General features: G+C 48.6%; 1 protein-coding gene across 7 annotated transcripts in view; it reads right to left on the reverse strand.

The window, feature by feature from the left end:
• DISP1 (dispatched RND transporter family member 1) overlaps positions 1-25,735 on the reverse strand; it is a 186,809-nt gene that overhangs the window by 59,951 nt on the left and 101,123 nt on the right. The window contains exon 1 of one of the 7 annotated variants that reach the window (XM_086693278.1): positions 5,782-6,743. The exons of the other annotated variants lie outside the window; for them this stretch is intronic. The gene's annotated coding sequence lies outside the window, so the exon portion shown is untranslated. Of the gene's footprint in view, positions 1-5,781; positions 6,744-25,735 lie in introns of those variants that run through there. 7 annotated transcript variants of the gene reach the window in all.

A 25,735-nucleotide genomic window follows, 5' to 3' on the forward strand; every position in this document is an offset into this window, starting at 1 on the left:
TGTTCTGTGTGGAGTGTGCCTTTGGTAACAGACCTACCTGGGAGGAGAAGCGTAAAATGAAGCTTCTCTTTATAGTCTGGGATACGTGAGAGCTAAGAACACCTTATCACCATGAACACTTATGTTCCTAAATCTGTATGTCAAGAACACTACTGCTGTGCTGAAGTTATTAGGACACTCTTCAGACATCTGTCTTCCACATTCATCCACAAAAATCATCAACCCACACAACACCCGCCACGTCTCCCCACACTCCCCATACAGCGCCGGCCCCACAAGCACTTACGGCCTGAAGAAAGAAAGGCTTCTTGTATCTTTGAGTTTCAATGTCAGATGAACCCACTGGTGTAACTAAGAACATGGAAAATACACCCAGAGGGGTTTTCCATAATTATTAGTATCAGTCAATCGTCTTTCAAAAAAATTCTGGAAAGCCCTCCAATAAGCGGCCATTGTAACCCAGGAGCCAGCCACGGCATTCAGTTCACCTAGACTACGCTACAAATCGTGAAGCGACTGTAATAAATACAACAAATGTTCACGAAGTTACGAGTCTATTCCAATGGTCTCCACCTCTTCTGTACATTAGAACCATTTCAGTAATATAAAACCCTTCAGACCCAGGGCCCTGGCCCAAAGGTTCTCTGATTTAATTCATGTTGTAATGGACTGCGGTCATCAGCGTTTTTTAAAAGCTCCTCAGATGATCCCAGTGTGTGGCTAGGGCTGAGACCCACAGATTGAGAATTTATACAACTGATGCCCATCAAGTTATAACAGCAGGCAGCCACCACTAAAGGGATCCATCTTTCAGAAAATACTGCTTAAGTATTTCTTAAGCAAAATGTTGCCGCATCGCAAACAGCATGCAGAACAGGTCCTTCACATGGGACGAGCTTCGGAGCGTTCTGATGGTCTTTATTTCTCTAACGATGAAAAGGGTATTTTTGAAGTTATAAGCGTGGGGGCAACGGTGCGGTAGGGAGAGCGCCTCAGTGAGACAGTCACATGGGCAGCGTTCACATGCCTTCATGTGAGAAAGTGGAACTAGGCATCACAGTTACTTCCGGATCCTGTGACTGAGGTCAGGATCCAGCCAATCTGACTAATGAGTTTATTTAACCCAAAAGAAAAATTATGTCCCCTGACCCCTTGTCAATCTTTGAAATGAAGTCCCAAACCCCTGTATTAAAAGAGCATGTTCCCTGAAGTTCTGTGCCAGAAAGAAAGAAAGAAAGAAAGAAAGAAAGAAAGAAAGAAAGAAAGAAAAAGATTTCTGATTGCATGTTAAGCCCTTCAACGCTCCAATCCGTGGCTCAGACGCCCACAGACCCCGGGCCCGCGTCTCCCCTCACGTCCGGCCCAGTGAGAATTCCACAACGCTCTGGTGACAAGCAGGACCCTCCCCATGAGACAGGGCCACGTTCAGGCCGTAAGATCTCCTCTGAAACCACTGCCTCAGGTAAGATCGCAAAATGGGCACCCTCACACCGGAGCAACCTGTCTGTGCCCCTGGCTCTTCCCAGGCAGAACAGGAGTCTGTCCCCGAGCCTTCCAGACGTGCCCAGCACATCACAAGGAAGCCTGAAGACACCAGGAGTGTTTTAACACCTCACACATCTCAGAAACTCAAAACTCGGCAGCTGGCCTCCAGGGGAAACACGTCTCTGAGATAAATCAAACCGAGAGAACTCTACTCCCACATCCCGGGAGGCGAAAGAATGTGAGGGGATGTGAAACATCTTCCATAACGTCAAAAACCGAGCTCGATCACCATCCAGGACTCGAGCTTGTTTGGTTTTGAAGGTGGCGTATGTTTTTTTCACGGAGCTCTTACCCTGACCCACGCCTTCCCCACAAATCCCCACACACCCAAGGGTCTGAGAGCGGGCTCCAGCCCCGCTGTTTTGTGAAGTCTGAGAAGCAGCAGATCTAACTTCCCAAGCCGCTCCCCAAACGGCTCTGCCTCATTGTCCAGCAAACAGCGTCTCCAGGGTACCCGTCAGTCTACGCAGCAACCCCTCCGCGTATGTGCACAAACACAACTGAAGACACCCTTTTGCTTAAAGGGCCCTGAGATCTACCTCGAGCTTAGGAAAACATCAACTTCACAAGCACTTTCTTCTTCCTCACACTGGACCCGCAGGTTCAGTCTTGGTGAGAGCCTGGGTTCGCGTCTCATAAACCCTTTCTGTCTCTGCTCCCACCGTCACTGCGGACGCTCGTGACCCCTACCTGCCCACCCACGTGTAGCAGACGACCTGAAACCACACCGACCGGCGGTGCGGGACCCTTGTCTGCCCGCAGAGGTCATCAAATTGTGTCTTCCAGTTGAACAGGCGAACGTCGTCCTTATTTAGCAAGCATGTATTAAGCGCCTCCTGTGTTCACCGTGACCGTTTTTCTCGGAGTCTGCATAGGTGCACCTGGACTGAGCCTGCTTGCTGGAGATTAGAACAACAAAGGACAGAAGTAAGGCGCCCCTCTTCCCAGTCCTGCATCTCTAAGTCCTGCTTCAGATGCTTTGTTCTGTGTTTTTCCCAAGACGGCCGGCAGGCCAGGCAGCTCGTCCGTCCCGCCCTCGACACCCACGTTTATTTCCCAGCTGGGGTGTGATCGGGCCTTTCCATCTTGAACAACAGGCGGCATTCACAGAGCCTGTGTGCCAAGGCCGCAGGACGCACTCGGGGTGATGGGCGAGCTGCCCCTCCCCACCCCCACCCCTGGGCCGGCCAACACGCTCACATACAGGACGGGTGTGCAAGGCCCTGGCACGCGGCTGCACGTGGTCGCCCACAGGGGTTGGTCGGCTCAGCATCAAGTCTGGACGTGGGATCAGGTTAAAACACTCGGAGCATCAGTGCTGTGACACACAGCCTCTTCCGGAAGAGGCGAAGGTAACAAGTGTTCCCTAAGCTGCGCTGTGTGTCAGTCACGTCAGACACAAGCATTTTTCACCATCGGTGCAAACTTCATGCTCACGATCCTGTAATTCACATCTAAGATGTCAGCTACCCGAGCCACAGAAAATACACAAAAATACCCTGCCTATGTTTGTACGCTAAAACAGAAGTTACAGATAAAGTGTAATCTAATAAAATACTCCAATATCCAAGAGTAGCAACAAAAGCATTTAGTCTGTTAGAGACGCAAAGTTCAAAAATAAATGACACAATGATAAAAGACTCTTTGCTGTAACACTTTAAGAAGCAGAAATATGTCAGCAGACAGAAAGCCACAGACAGTAGTCAATGCACCAGCCACAACTGGAGATGATTTACATAGTCAGTGACTTCTGAGGCTTCAAAGAGAATGACAGCTTTCTTAATTATAAATACTATGAGCTACGGGGAGCCTGGGTGGCTCAGTTGGTTAAGTGTCGGACTTGGGTTCTGGTCATGATCTCGCGGTTTGTGAATTCGAGCCCCGCGTCGGGCTCTGTGCTGACGGCTCGGAACCTGGAGCTGCTTCAGATTCTGTGTCTCCCTCGCTTTCTGCCCCTCCCCTGCTCATGCTCTCTCTCTCTCTCTGCTTCAAAAATAAATAAACATTAGAAGAAGAAAGAAAGAAAGAAAAGAAAGAAAGAAAGAAAGAAAGAAAGAAAGAAAGAAAGAGAGAAAGGAAGGAAGGAAGAGAAAGAAAGAAAGAAAGAAAGAAAGAAAGAAAGAAAGAAAGAAAGAAAGAAAGAAAGATTTTTGTTTGGTAAGGTCTGTGAGTTCAAGCCCCATGTCAGGCTCTGTGCTAAGCGCTCGGAGCCTGGAACCTGCTTCAAATTCTGTGTCTCCCTCACTTTCTGCCCCTCCCCTGCTCATGCTCTCTCTCTCTGAAAAATAAATAAACACTAAGAAGAAGAAGAAGAAGAAGAAGAAGAAGAAGAAGAAGAAGAAGAAGAAGAAAGAAGAAAGAAGACAAAAAAAGAAAGGTGTTTGGTAAGGTCTGTGAGTTCGAGCCCCACGTCAGGCTCTGTGCTGACAGCTCAGAGCCTGGAGCCTGCTTGGGATTCTGTGTCTCCCTCTCTCTGTGCCCCTCCCCTGCTCACACTCTCTCTCAAAAATAAATAAACACTAAAAGAAGAAGAAGGAGGAGGAGGAGGAGGAGGAGGAGGAGGAGAAGAAAGAAAGGTGTTTGTTTGGTAAGGTCTGTGAGTTTGAGCCCCGTGTCGGGCTCTGTGCTGACAGCTCGGAACCTGGAGCTGCTTCGGATTCTGTGTCTCCTTCTCTCTCTGCCCCTCCCCTACTCATGCTCTGTCCTCTCTCTCAAAAATAAATAAACACAAGAAGAAGGAGAAGGAGAAGGAGGAGAAGGAGAAGGAGGAGGAGGAGGAGGAGGCGGAGGAGGAGAAGAAGAAGAAAGAAAGGTGTTTGTTTGGTAAGGTCTGTGAGTTCAAGCCCAGCGTCGGGCTCTGTGCTGACAGCTTGGAGCCTGGAACCTGCTTCGGATTCTGTGTCTCCTCTCTCTGCCCCTCCCCTGCTCATGCTCTGTCTCTGTCTCAAAAATAAATAAATGTTAAAAAAAAAATTAAATACTATGACCTAAAAGACCCCTCTTGTGGGTAAAAAGGACGTATTTCAACAAGAATATCTGTTAGAGGAAATGTTACCGAACTGTAAAAAGAGAACCCACTTTCTTGCATGATCACTGAGAGGCTCGTTTACAGTCAATGATTTACATGAAATACCTCAGTTTTCACAAAACTTTTCTGTGCCTAGTTTCTTCAAAATTTACCCTTTCCCACCAGACATACAACTATGTCACAGACTAAAATAGCCTAAATATTCCTGCCAGTGGCATATAAACTCTCCACCCTCATTTTAAGCAAAGGGGAAGGCCGCTGTTGATTCAGGGCACAAACCTGCCGGGGGCAAGACACCAGCCAGAGATCTAATGCCGTGTGACGCACGCAGTCCTCGAACCTGCTGAGTCACTAAGATCTAAGCACCCAACACTGGAAAGAAAGGGTAAGTATGTACTGTGATGGAAGCACTCAACACCAGGACGGTGTTCATGGCCGCAGCATATAAATGTGCCAAACTAACACACAGTGTTGTAGGTCAACTACATTCAACAGAAAAGGAAAAAAGGTAAATATGGCCAACACATGACGATTCCCACTTTGACCAGTAAGTCCAGTTACAACGTAGTGGCCACTGCCCCAATTAAAATGCATACAATGCAAAAAAAAAAAAAAAATGTAATCGACTCAAAACAACTTGAAGGTGTACCCAGCCTGTGTATTTCAGATGAACACTGCTAAGTATTAATCTTGCTGTGGAAGCTTCGATCCCAAGTAGGTATGTTCGCCAAACTTCTATTTTTATAGGTTGGAAGATGCTAAAACATTACCATCTTCTTACACTACTCAATTCACAAAAGTGATTCAGGTAATTCCCAGGGTTCTATTTTCATACCAGCTAATAATGAGAGAAGCACGTATTTTCAAAATTCTCTCCTTTTGATGGAGCCTACGAAGACTCCCAAAGTATGAAAGCACACAAACTACTTTAAGTCCGAGGCTCCCCCCCCCCCCGACACTTACTAAAGAAAGCACATTTTAATAAGCCCAAGAAACGGCTAACCTTACCTGACAGCGCTAGACTCCAGTTCAAATAAACCTCGTAAGATTCTAATGCATTAACGTGCCATTCAGGGTTTACACTGAAAAACAAACCTATGAGCCGAAGTTTTAATCCAATCCTAGAAGCACAGACCAAAAGTTCAGTTTTTAAATAAACTCTCAAAACAACAAATTCACAGGAACGGAAGCAGGAGCAAATGCATTACCTTCACGGAAAGAAGAAACGTTCCCGGCCGAGCGTGGTCGCGGGCGGGTGAGCGCAGCAGCCGGCTCTGAACCCGGCTCTGAACCCGGCTCTGGGCTCTGGACCCGGGGCGGCGCTGTGTCAGGGGTGCACTTGCAGCCCTGGCTTCCTACAGGGCCAGGGCGGGAGAGTTTTCTCGTCCTCGGCCCCTAGGGGCAGGGTCCCAGCACTGCTGACGGCTGGAGCACGGGGTCAGCGAGCCAGGATATGAGGTGACGTGTGATTTCTAGCCTTTTCCTGCTTCTACCGGGAAACTGTTAACAAGGGCTGTTTTTGGTTGTAACTTCCTTTGATCTTTCCGACTGAACGTTACTTAGTGGATTAAAGCCATGCTAGCTGATACTATTTGCTTGCTGAGGCTGACTTCAGTTGCTACAGATTCAGTTTTCTGACTCCGAGGGCCGGCTACTTCATCTAAACTAACACAAATAAACACCAACAGTGTTTATTTCCAAGTTCTGGGATTCTTGCGTTCTTTCACAAATAGTTCTTGAGACCCAGCTTTTAGGGCGGAAAGTCCGTGGTTTTTAAAAGAGGCAGAATCTTCTTTAATAAATAGAGGAAAGTCATGTTTCAAGCAGTTGTGTGTTTCCCTTCAATTTTCCTAAACAAAACAGCAGTTTGTTAAATGAATCGGACACTACTTTTTATAAATTTGTGGCCCTGACGATGCCATTATTTTAAATTCCACAACCACAATGTAAAAACCTTTTAAATATCTGGTATCTGCAAACAAATACTTTACATCCACTGGCAAACAAGTGATAACCCTACTGAAACGTGAACTCCAACTCTTCTTCAGACTTCTCCAATTAAAAATGTGTAAACGACGCTCTCAACAGGCTGTAGTGATTAATTATATAAATACGGCACTTTCAAAATTAAAGAAATTAACACCAAAAGCACAAGTAATCAAAGAAAAAAACAGATGAAATTGGACTTCATTAAAATGATGAAACTTTAGTGCCTCAAAGAACATTATCAAGAAAATGAAAAGACAACCCACAGAGGAGGGGAAAATACGTGCAAATCACGTATCTGAGAGACTAGTAACCACAATGTAGAAAAACTTGGTAACAACAATAAAAAGGCAAATAATATAATCTAAAAGTAGTCGCAATTTTGGAATAGGCATTTTCCAAAGAAAACGTATGAGTGGTTAACATGCACATGGGAAGTTGCTCCACATCACTAATAAGTATGGAAGTGTGAAATAAAAGCATGACACACCATTTCGCATCCATTAAGATGGCTTAATGGGAAAGAAGGGAGGAGGGAAGGGAGGGAGGAAGGGGGGAGAAGGGGGAAGGTGGGGAGGGAGGAAGGAAAGGAGGGGGAAGGAAGGGAGGGGGAAGGGAGGAAGGAGGGAAGGGGGAAGGGAGGGAGGAAGGAACGGAGGGGGAAGGAAGGGAGGGAGAAGGAGGAAGGGCAGAAGGGGGGAGGCAGGGGGGAAGGGAGGAAGGAACGGAGGGGGAAGGGAGGGAGGGAGAAGGAGGAAGGGAAGAGGGGGGGAGGCAGGGGGGAAGGAAGGAGGGAGGGAGGAGGGGGGAAGGGGGAAGGGAGGAAAGGGTCCCGCCATGGGCGCACAAACTAAGCAGAGTCACCACTGACAGCAGCAGCGTGCCAAGCACAGCGGGTCGTCCGTGTCCCTGGTCCCACATTTGCAAATTCGCCTCCTCTCTCAAGCTGACTTGTAACCGCATACGGTCCTGGCGGTGCTTTCACGGCACTTCCGACGCACAGAGTCCTGCAACATGCGTGTCCCCCGGTGAACCAAACAGGGGACGCCCGCCTTGCGTACTGTCACGAGCGTTCTTTTCTCTACTTCGCGCCACGCTGTTCACGTTTCTGTGCTTTTTGTTAACAATGTCACCATTTAAAATTTTTTTTAAGTTTATTTATTTTGAGAGATAGAGCAGAGAAGGGGCAGGAAGAGGGAGAGAAAGAATCCCAGGCAGGCTCTGTGCTCAGCGTGGAGCCCGATGCGGGGCTTGAACTCACGGAGAGTCGGACGCTTAGCCGACGGAACCCCCGGGGGCCCCAGCAGTGCCACCGTCTAAAGCGGCCCCAGAGAGCAGCGTGCTGTGCTTTTCGGAGAAACGCAGACACAGGGCCGCTGCGTGTGAGCCCGATGTCAGTGAGTCAACGGTGTGGGTTAGATGAGGGGTCTTTCAACAGAAACATGCCCCACACAGCTCATGGACCGACTCGTTGCCCAAAACAGGGCCAAGGCTCAGAGGCGCCTGACCCCGCACTTCCCTGACTTGGTGTTTGTGTGGCCCTATGGAGCACAGGCACCTTTACAAGCAAGGGAACGAAACCCTCTTGGGGTCGTCCGCAGCAGCGTCATTCACAACAGCGAGGGGACAGACAGCTCAGGGGCCCGTCGAGTGGCGCACGGACGGGACGCACGCACACGAGGGAGCGTCGCTCGGCTGTAAAAAGACGCAGCGCTAAGTGACGGCCCGACACGAAACGTCACGCGCCATGTGGCTCCATGTCTGTGAAACGTCCCGGGCTCTCTATCTACAGGGACAGAAAGTGTGCGAGTGGCCGGGGCGACGACCACCGGGCAGAGTTTCTTCTTGGTGATAAACACGTCCTGGGGTTCAAGAGAGGTGATGGCGCACGGCCTTTCCCGTACTCCACAAACCGCTGACTCGTACACTTGAAATGGTGAATTTTATGGAATATGGATTTTATCTCAATAAAAGGAATTTCAGGGGAAGTAGGAAGTCGTGGCCATGAGACCAGCGGTCCTCAAAGTCGCCTGTGTCAGAGCCAGGAAGGCTGGCGAGAGGCTGGCCGCTGCTTCCCCACCGTGGGTCTGGTCTGAGCTGGGGGCTGGAGCCTGAGAACCTACCCCAAGGGGTGTCCACGCTGCTGGTCTGAGACCCAGGTGCTGAGCCACCACAGCACAGACACTGGACGACTGTCACTGCGTTGTACCTGTGAAACTCATACTGTATGTCAACGACACTTCAAAAATAAAATCATTGTAAACGCGGGAAAAAAATAAGACAGCGTATGAGCTCCCTCAAGGTAGGAAGGGAACTTCTATGCTCATCTCTTCTAAATTTACACAGAAAACAACCCATCTTGGGGAGATACAGGGAGAGAAGCATTAACTCAAGAAAACATGTTAAAACACTCGTCTCGAAATCACAGGCCGGTGGGCTTCATGTCATAGGCAGGCCAAACACTGTAGTACCGAAAAATCTCCAAAAAAGAAATACAGAATTAAAAAGAAAATAAAGGTATTTTAAATTCCTGGATCATCTGAACGGGACTTCAATTTAGTTTATTAAAGCGGCCAATCCCACCTCATTGAGGTCGCGGCTGCAAGAAACGCAAACAAAGGTTCTAGAGTCGTTGATCCCATAAATTACCCCGAGAAACCCATCCCTGCCCCTCCTTGGTGGGACGTCTGCCCCTTCCTTGGCGGGACGTCTGCGCCCTCCTTGGCGGGACCTCTGCCCCCTCCTTGGCGGGACGTCTGCCCCTTCCTTGGCGGGACGTCTGCGCCCTCCTTGGTGGGACATCTGTGCCCTCCTTGCCGGGCCACCCTTCTTGCTCCTTCTCAGGCTTACCCACCATCTAAAGAAACCGTTCCCTCAGAAATGGAAGCTGATGGTCCTACGTCAGTCAACATTCACTTTCTTCACCTCCTAAAGTCCCTGCAAGACTCTTCTCTTCGCTGTCTCCACTACTCTAATGTCCTCTGCTTTCTGGGGCCCCCGAGTCAATTTTCTCAGGGCACCCTCGTAATTCTCTTATTCTAAAATTTGGCAACACCCACGGCTCCCGTCAGCCCTGTGTTCTGCCAGCAGCTCAGACTCAAGAAACTCAATACACTGGTCCCCCCCGTCGGCGGGGGGCGCAGTTGAGACCCCCAGTGGCGTGGGAATCAGTCAGCAGACAGGAGGAACCCCAGTACTGTTCTTCCCGCACAGACATGCCCCCGATGAGGCTCCTTTACGAAGGGGCACGAGGTGGGGGTGAACGGCAGGAACCAGAATGAGGCGGAGCGGAGGCCACAACCCCCAGTAATAAGCCCTCACACAGCCCCCTCTCCAAACGCCTCGCCGTCCCGCCTCCCTCCTCCCTGTGCGGATGGGTGAGGGCGCCAGGTGCCTGGGGACAGGGGACAGCCGTCAGTAGGAGCATCGCCTGCGACTGAGCACGGGTAACTGAAACCGCAGAGAGCGAGGCGCAGGGGCGGGGCCTGCTGTATAATCATGTCTCAACCCCAAGCGACGTCTCATTTCCCGTGTGTTTACCCTCTCAGTCACGTGAGCCCCAAAGTGCCCCGCATCTCCCCGTTAGCCCACCACGCCGTCCACCCTCGGTCACCTGTCCTGGGGCCGCAGCCGCACCTTCCTCTCCGGCTGCGCCGTCTCAGCTCCATCACCTCGTCCGCGGCCCCACACGCGCCCTTGCGTCTCAGTGACCACCCTTCCTTCCCCGCAGCAGCCTCTGCCCAGCTTTCCGATGGCCTCGTCCCATCTATTCTCGACATCACATGACGACATCACATCACATGACTCCGCCTCCACGAAGCCTTCCTGGATTACCCAGGCCAGAAGCCCCGGCCTCCTCCGCCAAGTCTCTCACAGCACTTAGCTCGTGTTAGGTTCTTATCTCAGTCGTTTTTACACCTCTTTTACCCCCTTAACCTGCACTTGACCCCACAGACTCTATTATTATCATTTTTATGCCCCTCAGGAAGGTCCAGTACATAGCAAGCACCTGACAAATATCTGTTGGAAAAAAACTGGTGTTTTACAATTTGTCACTGTCACATCATTACTTTGTTACATCACTATTTACTAAGTTGAAGAAATGTGGTTTCAGTAAACACATCCTATTTTCTCGCTGATTTCCACGGGCCCCAAGGCCCACTTCCTCTGTGGTCGTGGGAAAGAAACCACAGCCAACACCCAGCACATTTTAAGTATAACTGTGTGTGTGGACCTACTGTCCGCTTGTCAATTCTGGGTAGTAAACTCCCGAACAACAGGAAGTATCAGGACTGGCTTTTCACACTTTTATCCAAACCAACAGAGGTCACTCCAGTAACGATACGCACGCAAGCTTATCTTCGGAGGTTCTTTAAAAGTTTATTTTTGTTTGGCTTCTGAGGGTAGGCTTTTCCTTGGCATTGGCACAAATATTCTTAAACAATGAACATAAATACAAGTTTTCTCTCACGGTGAGCCATTAAATTTAATAGACAACAGACCTTCTGCCTAACTGCCACCTATGCTAGCATAGTAATAGAGTCCTGGAAAGGAGTGGATCTGGGAAATCTTAGATTTTATTCATTACATCCTTTGCTTGATTTGATGAAAAACTAGTAAACTATATCCACTTTACCAATAATCCAGAAAGCAATTTGGTCATCAGGAATAAAATTTACTTATTAATCTAAACACTTCTAAAAATTTTACTGACGATCAGAAGCTGTATTTTAAAGTTCGTTTAATCATGTTGAGAGATGGGGGGAGGGGGCGCAGAAAGAGGGAGAGAGAGAGAGAATACTAAGCAGGCTCCACACAGAGCCCAACACGGGACTCGAACTCACAAACCGTGAGATCATGACCTGAGCGGAAATCAAGAGTCGGATGCTTAACTGATGAGCCACCCAGGCGCCCCAGAAGCTATTTTAAAGCAAAACACACAGAGATTAGCAACTTGCAGAGAAAAGTAGCCTCCTATTTTCCTGTGGACAAAAAAAAAAGAAAAGAAAAGAAAAGAAAATCTGACAATGCAATACTCAATATAGACAAAAATTTGAGCCTTCCTTAACCTAACCAAAAGTTACAGCGCCTTCTTCAATGTAAAACCCAAGTCCAGGAGGTTAGTCTGTTACGGGCTTCGGGTGGGAACTCTGGCAAACATTCTGTCTGGTCGCGAGCCGCAGGAGAGCCCTCGACCGCTCAGAGCAGGGAGAATGCGTTATGTCAGAGCAGGACAGGAGGCCCAGATGTGCTAGTTTTCTATCTAAACAAGCTGGAACATTTCAGCCGTGACAAAATAACTAGGCTGTAGATCATGTAAGAATACAATCTTGTCCCACGTGATGATTTAAAGGAAAGCATAATGCGGCCCTGGGCTCTGGAGAGCAAATGTTTCTGATTTGCAACACAGGATTTCACAATAAGAGATTTTATTTTACAGGAGATGCTCCCGTTACGAGATGGGCTCCTAGAACGAAGACCCCCACTCTGAACCTCATCAGAGTAAGACTGGGGCACTGGTACCAAACCTTAAACGCATCTAAACGGACGCGCCGTGCGTACGCTAAGAGCGGAGTTATGACTAATAAAATGAAATCTTCTCGAAGTCAGACCTCTGATATTTATGGAGAAAGTTACACGTACTTTCCTTATGTCATGAAATAAAATACACGCAAGTTAATTTTCCAAAAGTCAGACTTTGTGGGAAAATAACACGTGTCACCTGCATACAAACACCTGTCACCACTGCTCCAGGCTTCGATGAAGTGATGTGACGACACATCGCTGTCTCTGATGTAAAATGAAGTTCCACAGAAGACAGTAAGCAAACATTCTAGTCCTATTTATTTACGTTTTGTAATATGTGCTAATGTTATTTTTGGCAAGAAAAGACTCTTACGCTACCCAAACCCTAAGAAGGAAGACATCGTTAGCGTTTGGTATTTCACGAATGTAGCGGGAGTAGTTTTCTACGTGGAAAACACGCTCATTAGTTATTTAGAAGTTCAAAGAGTCCCAAATCGTGAAACTCCTACCACGTCTGGCCTCAGAAAGTAGTAATTGTGAAACAGAGATGTGAGATGGCCCCAGATTTGAGAAACGAGGTGATAAGTGAAAAAGCAAGGATATTTATTCGTGTCAGAATGCAAGATATGCGATACACCGGAATATGTTACTCAGGCTTCTCTTAAAATGCTGTGTTGTCGGACTCCAAACAGAGGTCTGGCTGGAAGAACGCATCTGTAACTGGGACACATCAGAAACCAGGGCCAGCGGAAGGCAGAGGGTATCTTAACACAGCAAATACCGCATGTCCCTAAGCTCGGCAATCGCCAGCCACCCCGAAAACACTGAAACGTAACCCGTCGCGGCTGGGGGGCTCCACCACGAGGGTCCCGAAGAACAAGCCATCCTTCGTTGCAAACCTCACAGGTGGAGCGGAAGCAGGCTCTACTGGCCATTACTGTCCCTGAAGGGGGACCCTTCTGAGCTGTCACCCAGAACGGACCTCCTGCGTTGGGCTGTAAGAGCGCGGCCCTGGGGCCGAGGAGGTGCGGGCGCCACAAGGCGGGTGTCTCGATGCCCACCCCAAGCCACCACGTGCGTGCCGTGACGGAGGCATCCACGTGAGACTCGGAGTGCGGTGACTGGGGGACAGAGGAACCTCCCAGCGGCCTTAACCTGAAGCATCTTTACAGAAGCGAAACCCACCACCCTCTAAACCTGTCCCAGGCCCTCAGGCCACAAAACTTTTGACAAAAATGTGGTGGGGAAAATACTTAAAGCGGATATAAGCATTTCTATTCCTTGACAACAAAAGTCACGAGCTAATGGTATAAGGAAAATTACCAGGACAAACATGTGACAAGCCTGGGTTCAAACACTGCATCTGCAAAGAAACACCAGAGACAGGCGGTTGGTCACTTTGATTGCAAAGCAGCCACAACGAAATAAGGGACACACTTTACTTACTGTACCAGAGTTGTGACTTATGTTAACAACCGGCTACCACAGCAGGATCTCGGCCTTGAAAGGAAACAGAAAAGAAGTACCCTCACGACGTCATTAGTAATACCCAGTATTCAGATTTGCAAACAGCTGTCAGAGGAGAATGGAGAGAAAAAGAAAAAATTCGGGAACTGGGGAAATGAAACCAGGGGTGATTTCCTTCGCTCCTGAGTTAGGCGTCTGCCTTGTTCAGTCCCTGAACAGTCCTCACCTCCCTGGATAGCTTGTCACGACCAGGAATTCCTCAGTACCCCCCCCCCCCCCCCGCACCATATCCCCAAGCCGCATTCCCATACACAGCAGTCACACAGCCCCTCCCCGTCACCACCCCTGTGGGATACGAGGCCGAGCAGGGGCTCTGTCCTTCCTGGGCCGGTGGAATGTCTGAGTAACACCATCCACACCCTGCCGGACTGGCAAGGAGTCCAACCCAGCACCAAGGATCAAGCTCAGAACCCCCCACAGAAACAAGTGGAAATGTGTCACAGCTCTCTACAACAACCCCTCATTTTGCATAAAGCTAAAACGTACTTTTCAGTTGGGTCAGAGAAGCCTAACTTTTGAGAGTAACTGCTTTTCCTAATCTCTGGCTATATTTGCAACGGTGGCTACCGCTGGCACTGACATTTGGTGACCGGGGCTCCGAGACAGTGGCCAGGTGGGCTCAGATCCTACGAAGCCAGGAGCACATGGACAACGCTCGGTCTTGAGGTGCGTGCGACTCTTGGTCTAGATAGAGGTCATGAGTTCGAGCCCCATGCTGGGTGTAGAGATTGCTTAAAAAAAAAAAAAAAAGAAAAAGATGCTGAGCCTTTGCTATTACGATCTTAAGTTCCTCGCATTTTTGACATTGTCCAAGACTAAATTTCACAAGCTCTCTCAGCATTCTCTCTTGGGGGAGGTGGCATTTACAGAGCTTATTCTCCGTGACAAGCATGTGTCCTTCTCAAGACAGCAAGGGAGGAAGAAGCAGAGGGGAGAAAACAGAACCAGGAGGTCCTGGCACTCACACCTTGTCTCTGCAGCAAAGCCCCTCAAGCTGGTCTGACGACGCCTGGATCTGAAATAATAATAATGCACGGACTTCACGGGGACCCAAGAAAACTTTTCTTCTGATCCCAGCTTCAAAGAATGAAACTAATACGCCGTTGCTGTAGCAGATTTCAAAAGGCAAGTAAATCTGCACCTAGCAGCACACCTGCGTTTTGGGGTCCCGGCACTGTATTTGAGAAGCTCAACGTGCACGTGCACGAGTCTCCCTCAACAGCTTCTATTTGTTAAAAAGTTCCTGTTAAAAACCCAAGTCCTAGTGCCTTTGATCGAGACTAACTTCAAACACGGCAAAGCCTGAAGATTTTAACGACTTTCTTTGGGTCTCTGGCCTGGCTGAGGGGAGCACGCGGTGGCATCGGTGATACAAGCAGACCTTGACCTGACCAGCATGTTGCTTAGCTCACTCTTTTTAAAAATGAAGCACAAATGTAGGAACAAGACACGTTCTCCCCACTTGGCTCAGCAGCGGACAGCAGTGTATGTATAAATCTCAAGTTTATGAAAGTTATCTCAAGGACAAGTGCTCATAACAGATTCCTATTTTATTCCTCATGTACCCTTTCGCTGTTTAATGCTAGTATCTGCGACTTCTTTTTTAAAAGGTTAAATAACAAAAGCAAAGGAAAAGAGAAAAAAAAGCCTCCAGGGTAAAATCATATTGCTGAGCAGATAAAAAATATACTTGGAAGGACCCCTGCCTGGGTGGCTCAGTCGGTCGAGCGTCTGACTTCGGCTCAAGGTCATGATCTTGCCGTCTGTGAGTTCGAGCCCCGCCTCGGGCTCTGCACTGACAGCTCGGAGCCTGGAACCTGCTTCGGATTCTGTGTCTCCCTCTCTCTCTGCCCCTTCCCCGCTCATGCTCTGTCTCCGTCTCTCAAAAATGAATAAACATTAAAAAAAATTTTCTTTTTAAATATACTTGGAGTAGTTTCAATATTTTGTGAACAAGCTACCTTTTCCAATAGGCTAACTTAGAAGTTCACACTGGACGCTAGGGGTCTGACAGTAACACCTCCAGTTGAAATTTCATATATCAGAAATTTCACATATCAGAAATTTCATATATCAGAGCTTTCATGATATGTGAAAGCTCATTGTTTTATTCATGAAAAATAAACTTAATCCGTTATCTGTTTAGTTCTTTAACATTTTATAAAATGATCTAGGCTCAATTTTATATTTTAGTTCTGACCTTTTCTTAGGTAACCCTTCTAAGAGAATACCGGTTTCTACCAAGGAGATGGGGGGGGGGAGGGGCAGCACTTTTCACAGCATGGAAATAAATCTCTGCGATGCACTAAGTTCCAATCACCACTTTCTACTTTATTCCGCAACTTTAAAGTACAGTTGCAAGTCTGAAGCACAGTACTTTTCAGCATTCCTGCTTTAAACATCCAGTCGCGCGGGCTGAGTCCTGCAGACGTCAGAGTCCAAGGTCACGGCTGCATCCGGCTTGTCCCCGTCCCGGCACGTGTCAGTCCTCATGAACCCGTGCCTCGGCTGTCTTTCTGGCTCACACGCTCGGGCGAACCCTCAAGTTACCAGGCAGGTGCGACAAGAGTGTACTGGACTTTAGGCACCTGGCTTTGCTCCCCTGCGGTCGGTCCCTTGAGCCTGGGGACACAGTTCAGAAGAAAGGCTGGGCCAACACGGCAGGCCGCCCTAGACGGTACCAGGAACGTGGGGGGCGCCAGCGGCCACGGTACGAAGGTGGGAGGTCTGGGCCGGGCAGAGAGGCCGCAGGCGGGAGCTCAGGCTTCGGGGGGCAGCAGGAGTGCAAGTCGGGGGACGGCACGGGGAGGCAGAAGGGACCCCGCGGTCTCCACGCCGTAATCTGACGGAGCGGTCAGCTCGGCTTCCACAACTCACTGGACAAGAAACGCGAGTGGGAAACTCCGTGACACTGGGCGGACCTAAGAGTCCCCGCAGAGGTGTGACAAAGGGCCCTCGGCACCGTGGTCTCGAGATTCCAACCAGGTTGTTTCCGCACAGCCCCATCACGTCCGCTATAATCCGGGACCCACGGGGGCTGCGGGAGGTCCCGCCCCTGCCGTCCTCAGGGGACAGTGTCTTCCACCTGCAGGACAGACACCCCCTCGGCCCTTGTTCTACCGGTGCCGCGTCTGCACGGACTGCCCGCCAACCACCTCCCTCCCTTTGCTCCTTGGTGCAGACACACCTTCTGGACAACCCCAGGAGAAACGGCAGCAGCCTTGGGTTTGGGGAAGACGCCGGTGCCCTTCGCTTATACTAATCCCTAGGCAGTCCAAGGTCACCTGATGGGCAACGGGGAAACTGGTTCCACCCCTAAGTTACAATAACACAGAGACACGGAGGCTTTCAAACTACCCGATCACGAGGAGAGAAGAAAACACAACTTGGGAACACGGAATTAAAGAAAAGCCAGAAACGAGCTCCTGAGCCAGTCACTCTTAACTTTTGAAGAAAGGTATATACCGCGCTCATTTACAGCAGACAAATCGCTAGGATCCGCCTGGAACAACGTCAGCTAAGAAGGTGCCATCGCACTTCTCTTGGTACAGAGGCACTCGCACGCCGCGAGAAGGGCTCCAAACAACCCAAAGAGCCCCCACGGCCGAACCACCCTCAGCGCGAGTCCCGAGTTTCACCAGTGCCGTGGAGTGGGACGCCAGCGGAGCTGAGCGTGGCCGAATCTCCTCCGCTCTCCCCCCAGACGACCGACTCACAGCCTCGTCCCCTTTCTCCGCCCAGCGACGAGCATCCACAGCTGCTCTGGACAAGTGCCATGTTGCGAGAGCTGGGGCTTTCGTGCTGGAGCGATTCGACTCACGCACCCTGTCCACACGCTTCAGAGACCAGGAAGGAGTCCCGCGCTCTGACCGACTTCATCCACCCCAGCATTATTTCCTAATCCAGCCACGTAACCCTCCGCGGGATAACCTTTCTTCTTGTCGATTCCATTTTCCACTGTCTCCTCTGGGGGGTTGTGGGGACGGTGAACATCTTATTTTACAGACTGTAAATTTTCTTCACTTTGCTCTCACCCTGGAGTAACAGCTCAGGAGGCACAAACTCTACGCACAGTTCTTCCTCCTCCTCCCGCCCTCAGTGCCGCCCGGTTATCATTTCCCCGTCTCTGGCATCCGTGCTGCCGACGACCAGTCCGTTCACGGCCTCCCCTCTCAGCGAGGGCTCTTCCCCCCGGCCGCCGTAAGATCTGCTCCTCAGGTCTGGCGCGGTCCTACGGAGTCCCAAGACGCGAGTGCGCCCGTATTTACCACTTGCACCTGGAATGCACCGCTGACCCGCTGGCTCCCGCCTTGCATCGGTTCTGGAAGACACGCGGGGGGTGCTATCCCAGACGTCTCTTGCAATCTCGAGAGTGCAGCTGGGGGACATGCTCCTTAACGCGAGCTTTGGCCATCAGCTTTGCAGGGCCAGTTTCATGGGAGGGATTGTTGTTTTGGCCTGGCTTCCTTCCTTCCTTCCTCCTCCCTGCGTGTGCTCACATGGTTGTCCTTGTTTCCTTCCTTCCTCCCCCTACGTGTGCTCACACGGTCGCCTGCACGTATCTCCTCTGCCAGCCCGATGCCGCTCACGTCTTTGCTCTGCAGCAGATAACAGCACGGGTAAGGCTCCAGTTCTGTGGGGGCGTCAGGCACAGTGCAGCCAGCGGACCACGGGCCTCGTCTCTGGTCACTCAACTCTGTGTTCACCCCACGTTCTTCCCCTGGTTCACAACTTCCAACACCATGTGCCCAACACACGGGCAGAACCGCTCAGCGTCGGTGGGGGGGGGGGGGGCAGTGGGGGCGGGGGGGAGGGGACCCTTGCTTCCACTCGCTCCTGCGAGCGGTGAGCCCGGCCCAGCCTGGCCCCCGTGCAGCAGCCAAGGAGCAGTCTAGCACCTTCCTGCTTCTGGCCGGGAGACTGGCCAGCTCACAGTTCCAGCCCCACTCACGACTTCCCATCGCTGATCACCTTACGGTCTTTGAGGTGTTTGTCTTGATTTTGAGGCTGGCCGGGTCATTTCGGTTTTCTCTTTTGCGCTCTGTCATTGGCACGTGGAGGACGGTGCCCAAAACAAGGCCCATTGTGCCTGCTGGCCAGAGCTCTCCGGTCCACCGGCGCGGGGCCTGCTACAGAACGGGGTTTCGATAAATAGCTTTCACAAGGAAAGCACAAGTATATGTGCTTGTGTCCAAATATGTCCATGGAATCTCGAATCCTAATAGGAGAGCGTTAACACAATCCTGTGGCATATACGTTTTACTCGCTTGATTAAAACCAGCCATGTCTATGCCAGCCGAATGAACAGAACAACACCCTGTATAATTCATAGTGAGCTTGAAACGGTTACAAGTTCTAAGAACAGGAGCAAACTGACGGGTGTAAAACACTAAGCACAGTTCCTGACCCGTCTCCTCCTGACTTCTTCGTTCTCTACACGTAAGGGGTCACTGGAGACACAGTCCTAAGGAAAATCTCTCCATCTTGGACTGGAAGCTGAAATTAACAGGAATCGCCTCAAACTGGTTTAGCCCACATCATTCTCAGATGTAACGCATCCCAAGAACCTTTTTGTAGGAGGGGAATACTATGAGGGAAAACAGGGTTTCCAACCAATGTGAGGCCATCAAGACGCAGTGTATCTGCAACGTGTGGTATATTAACACCACAAAAAGAAGAGTAATAATCCCCAGGAATCCTCAAAAAAAAAAAAAAAAAAAAAAAAAAAAGGAAAAGGAAAGAAAAGAGAGAAAGAGAAAAGGTCAAAGAATAAAAACTCTTCAGAGGTCTTTAGCACTGAGAAAACAGTCTTTGATTTTGGAAAAGGCTTCCATTTATTTTACATTGAAATATTTTTGGTATCAAGAAATTAAATTTATTAGATTACTGATTTCAAAATAAATAATGCTTTAGGATATCCAACTGGCATCCATTTAACTCTCTGGGCATCACACACTTCTGATGTGGAGATGTTTGGGTTTGGAGCAAACAGTCAAGAAAGAATTCTTGAGAAGGGCGCCTGGTGGCTCAGTCAGTTAAGCGTCCAAATCTTGGTTTCAGCTCAGGTCATGATCTCAGTTCGTGAGTTCGAGCCCCGCGTTGGGCTCTGAGCTAACAGCGTGGAGCCTGCTTGGGATTCTCTCTCCCTCACTTTCCATCTTGCCCCTCCCCTCCTTGGGCTGTCTCTCTCTCTCTCTGTCTCTCAAAATAAATAAATAAACAAACTTAAAAAAAAAAAAAAAAAGAATTCCTGATCCTCGGCTGTTCCCTAATGAGCCTACCGATCCCATAATCCCTGGATGGCCCGTTTGGAACACAGGCTTCTACTCCTCACCAGGAGAGTGTGATTTAGGGATGTGTGTTTCTAACAAGTTTCTGGTTAGCTTCTGGTCATCTGTTCCAAACTCCTCTCTTTCCCAACCAGGCAAACCCTTTTACACTCTGGCCACCTCGGCTCTCACTCTGCTAGAAGGTTCCCTGATGTGCCAATGAATAGTCAATATTTTATCAACCCTTATTTATTCACTAAGTCAATAAATATTTAGAGGTACCTGGGATATGTTAGTCACCATGCTTAGTGCTGTGAAAAATACTGAGGTCAAAACCTTCCATAACTAACCTCACGCCATCCATCTTAGAAGTTAAATTGTTTACACAAGCAAGAAATAAGTTCTCCCAAAGCATTCTGAATGGGTTTTCCAGGAGTGGAAATAGATACATAGTGTATCTGCTAGAGTCTCTTTCCTGGCCTTCTTATAACTTAGTATCCATTTTAAAGACTTCTTGTCCCAAAAATAAATAAAAACGTTGGAAAAAAAAAAAAAAAAAAGACTTCTTGAAAGAGTTGAGGGAATAATAAAGACTCCATCACGTACAGGCTAAACAGATCTGTAGTCTCACTAGTAGGCTTCAGTAATTACAAACGGATGCTGGGTATTCTCTCCAGATAGAAGGAAACGAAAATATTCGAGCACGGAAAATAAGCCTCCTATCTTGGTATTTCTGGAGTTTCATGGCACAAAACAGCTCAATAGTTAGACAAAAGGATGAAACCACTCACTGCCTGTTAAATTCTCCAGATGATGTATTTTTACAGATAATAACACAGCAATATATATTCAGTGGGAACAATTTACTCTTTTGAATCAAATATGTATTTTTTAATTCACAAAGTCCTATGAGCACGTTTTTAAATTTGCTTTTACTCGTGCTTAATTTTTAAATAATATTCATATTCTAGGGCAAATCTTAATGAAGTCATTCAAGTTATCCAAAACTAATAAGTCCGTGGAATAAATGGAATTATTAATGATAAAGGAAGCTTTCACATAGACCCAATTAAGTCAATTTTATACTTTTATTAAAGCATGACAGAAGAGCCCATGTGAATGCAATAAAGTTTAATGGAAACTCAGTCTGGTCCTAAGAGCAGGCAGAGTATGCAGTGAAAGCATAAATTGTAAATAAATAGTCTTACAGAAAGTCTCTATTTCCTCAGGAGTCAGCCAACATCTACTCATGATCAAATTTATGTAGTCAGAGCTTGTGGATAGCTAAAGTGATGCTGTATGTTGTTTATATAGTCTGCATTTGAAACATGAAGTTATTCTTTAACTAGCATTGCTACGCCAGAGTTAATGGCTGCATGAAAATGAGGCTCATTACATGATTCTGTAAGTGTGCCCCGTAATAAGTGACATTACCACACAGCTGTGTAAACATATTTACCATGCCGTGTTCTTTTACCACAGGTGTAGACTTTCTACTCCGAGCATCAGTAATATGTATCCCAGACTAGCCTGGTTTAGCATTACCAGCGAAGGGAAAAAATATTTCTTAGACGATTTAACTATCTGTACAATATAAAATATTAACCCAACAGAACATTTCATATGTCGTAATACAACTTTTTTTTAATTAAAAATTTTTTTAATGTTTATTTATTTTTGACAGGGAGAGACAGACAGAGCATGAGCGAGGGAGGGGCAGAGAGAGAGGGAGACACAGAATCGGAAGCAGGCTCCAAGGCTCCGAGCTGTCAGCACAGAGCCCGACATGGGGCTCGAATTCATGAACCGTGAGATCACTACCTGAGCCGAAGTCTGATCTTAACCGATGAGTCCACCCAGGCGCCCCAATACAACTTATTTTTGTATTTTTATGCCCCAACTTATCCCTAAAAGGGTTTATGGTAGCTACTTAATTCCTTTATTTTAGATATATTAACAATTAAATCTTCATCTGAACAGTCAGTAACATGAGTCTTCAATAATCTGATTTGCATTACCAGCACACATCGCTCGCAACATGAGTATATTTTGTTTTTCTAGTAAAATATCATTATAAAGAGGTGAGATGTTCCAATAATATAATCAACTAGGAATCACTTTATTAGGTACACCTAAGTCCCTGAATAACCAAAAATAAATGACGCTTTCTAAATGCAATACAAAGTGTCTAAGAAGGAAACTTGTAGCCTTTTGCACATCAAGAATGGTAACGCATCACCTGATAAACTCTACAAGCTAGGGCACACACAATGTACCCGGTACGTTCAGAACAAAACGGCTCGGTGAGGCACGACTTCTTACGAAGATCTCTCAAAAGCACGACTTTTGGGGAGCTCCAACAAAACTATCATTTCTACCTAAAAATTCAGCAACTTCCGTCTTGGAGATTACTTTTCACTATCGTATTGCAACCCCCACCCCCCACCACTGTACCTTCTACGTTTCACGTGATTTCTACAGATGTGCAACCCTCAATAAAGGGCATGAGAGCCCTTTCCAGCTGGGGCCCAACACCCGCCGGCCTCACCCTTCCTGACCAGGGGAAGAAAAGAGGCAGACCTTCCGTTTCCGTGGAAGGACCTGCACCATACACACAGCAGTGCGCGTGCCAGGCTGTGCTTGATCTGAACACACACAGCGGAGGGGACAAGGACAGCGAGAGCTGCATTCAAGCACAAACTCGATGTTTATTCACACGGCGGTCTGGCCCGCGGGGCGCCCGGACACGGGTTTTCCGAGGCGCGGGAGCGGCTCCCTCCCCAGCCTCTGAGCAAACGTCCCAGCCTGGGAACGTCTCTGGCACCTGATGAGTCTAACATTTAGAGGATTAATGTTGAGAATACTGGGAAGGTAATGCCAAATGTCTCTGGCGCCTTCTAACTTCACACAGTGCAGCTAAGGTCACACCACACCTAAGATCTCCCCACACTGACCAACCGCCAAGGCCGCCGAAGGGAGAGGAGCCCACCGGGCTTGCCTGTCCTCGCTCGTCCCGGAAGGACCGCGCCGGCACTTAAGCAGCTTGTTATGTTAACACACGTGCTCCAAATTCTTCCCTTATTAGTAGATACGCTTAAGAGTACAATGTTACGTTTCAACATTTACTTGTTACAACGAACGCTAATGTAAATAGACCAAGATATGCGCCCATTTCTTGGCCCGTGTTGACTCTCGCCTCTGGTATTTGCATCCGGGTTCACTTTCCTGCCAGCGGAAGCGAATGGTTCTGCGACTCTTTTGGCACAAATCTCGGGACAGCACACGTGCTCGGCGTCTGCAGATCTCCGAAGGTCTCACGTCTGCTCTTCGGTGGTCTCGCTCCGTGCTCTGGAGGAACGGTTCTCCCACAGCCCTCGGCGTCTGTTAGCAAGTGTCTGCTGTCGGTCTCGGGAAGGACACCTGCTTTGTCTCTCGTCATTGTTGGCATCTCCTTCTTTTCTTCCGGAGCCCGGGCTCTTCAAACCTCGCACAAACCCTCCCCCACCCTCACGGTGGGTCCCCAGCCTCGGTTTCTAGTTTACTGGGAATCACGAGCAATCGGCAGCGACATCGCGGCCCCCGCCCCCGGCGCCTGCGTGCAGGTCAGCTCTCTGACGTCCCCCCTGCTTCTACAGATAAACTGTCCTCATGCCTAAAACTAACCGGACGCTTGCGTGCGAGCTACCTTCCTCTCACCAGCACAGAGTGCTGCCGAAGGCCCTCGGGAACTTCTCCCTCTCTGCTGGGTCGTTCCCATTTGTTCACAAATATGCTGTTACTTTCTCCATTTTAAACATAACAAGACAAATATAAAACCTCCCTTGAGCGAATGCTCTGATTCCCAGACAAAACCCCCAACTTCAGCTTGGCTCGGATCACAGGTGAGATCCCACTTGAGACCATGGCTCACGACTTCCATACCGATCTAACTCTTCAAGTGAGTTATTACCCTGCCTTCAAAGCCTCTTCTGGAAGGAACCAAGACGTGTTTCAGTAGATGGATGGATTAATGACACGCGTGTGGCCCCTGCAGACAAGGGGACGTTGTTCGGCACTAAAAAGAAACGACCTTTCGGGCCACGAAAAGGCATGGAAGGCGCTGCGTTGAAGAAGCCAGGCTGAAAGGCTACACACTGTAGACTTCCAACCGTAGGACGTTTGGAAAAGGAAACACGATGGAGACAGTAAAAAGATCAGCGCTCGAGGAGGCAGGGGGTGAAGCACACAGGTCTTGGGGGGCAGTGAGAACACTCTGTGACACTCTAATGACGGACATGCGCATGTCCAACTCCAAGAACGGGCCCCAGCGTACACGACCGTGGCCTCTAGGTGACGATGTGTCAGTGCGGGTGCGTCCACTGCCCCATCTGGGGAGGAGTGTCCGCGGTCGGGGAGGCTGTGCCCGGTCGGGGTGGGAGCACACGGGAGGTCTCTGTACCTCCCTCTCAAGTTTGCTAGGAAACTAAAACTGCTAGAACAAACAGTATTTTTTTTACATGAAGTTCTGGGTCATTTGGGTCATTGTTTTCATCTGAAGTGTAACTACAGTCAAGTTTCAGTTTTCCAGAGAGACTACGCAGTTACCTGCCATCCAGTTGGCAAACCTGGTGAAGGACACCACTTTCCATGTTCCGGTTAGTTCATTACTCAGTAGGGTCTCCGACAGAAGAAAGAAAACAGAAACCAAGAAAGACAACACACGAAGGGTCTGGCGGAAGTGAAGACAACTCTCCAACCAGACTTTCTCTTTATGTCTCATCTACTCACGTGCACAGCCCAACGACCCGCATCATGTGACCGTGTATGGATGACGTCAGTCACGGTTCAATAAATAGGGCCTTATTTACTCCTCACGCTTCCCGGAAGAAGTCCCATGATTACCTTCATGTCACGAACGCGAGAAGAAGTTTACAAAAGTCATCCCCCAGGTGCACAATGACAACGCAGCAGAATCGACTTTTTTTTAATTTATTTTTTATTTTTATTTTTATTTTTTTTAGAATCGACTTTTAAACACAGGCACGGGAGCCCAGAGTCCAGACCCAAGCACTGTGGAGTCTGTGTCCACCCTGCGGGTTAGCGTTTGCAAGGTGACGTACGCTATCTAACACGTGGGCCCTGCTGGGGTCTTAGGAACCACACTGCCTAGATTTTACTTGCTTTAGTCTTACTAATTCACCTAACGAGACAGCATATATTGTACTTGTTATGAAACTTCATAGTAAAATTATCCGAACTCTTCAAGTCAGAAACCTTTCAGGTGTGAAAAACTGAACGAAGTCAACAGACAAGCTCTATGTAGTACCTACATTAAATGTATTCTTGCTCTAGTTAAATAATCTTACTCCTTTAAACCAGATAATATAAAATAAGGCCCTCACCCTTTGTGATGAGGACATAAGTAAAATGGAGATTTTATCACTGAAAATTTGATCAACATAGAAATTGGATTGAATGCCCACAATGCAGAAATCACAGATGATAATTCATCAGCTAAGAAGACACGGTCTGATTTTCTCAGGCAGATACTGAAAGAAAACAAGTAACTTTTAAAACGGTTTTAAATATCCTCTGGCCGTTAGAATCTGAGACTCTGTTTTCTTGATTTTTCTCCCTAAATCAACAGGTTGAAAATTTCAGGAGACAGCACGACGACGTGGAAAGACTGTATTAAACATAATTTCTGGGGCACCTGGGTGGCTCAGTCAGTTAAGCATCTGACTCTTGACTTCAGCTCAGGTCATGGTCTCACGGTTTGTGGGTTCGAGCCCCGCGTCGGGCTCTGTGCCGACAGCTCAGGGCCTGGAGCCTGCTTCGGATTCTGTGTTTCCCTCTCTCTCTGCCCCTCCCCTGC

Source organism: Puma concolor, chromosome E4, assembly GCF_028749965.1.
Source record: "Puma concolor isolate L17-30 chromosome E4, mPumCon1.1.hap2, whole genome shotgun sequence".
Lineage (NCBI taxonomy): Eukaryota > Metazoa > Chordata > Mammalia > Carnivora > Felidae > Puma > Puma concolor.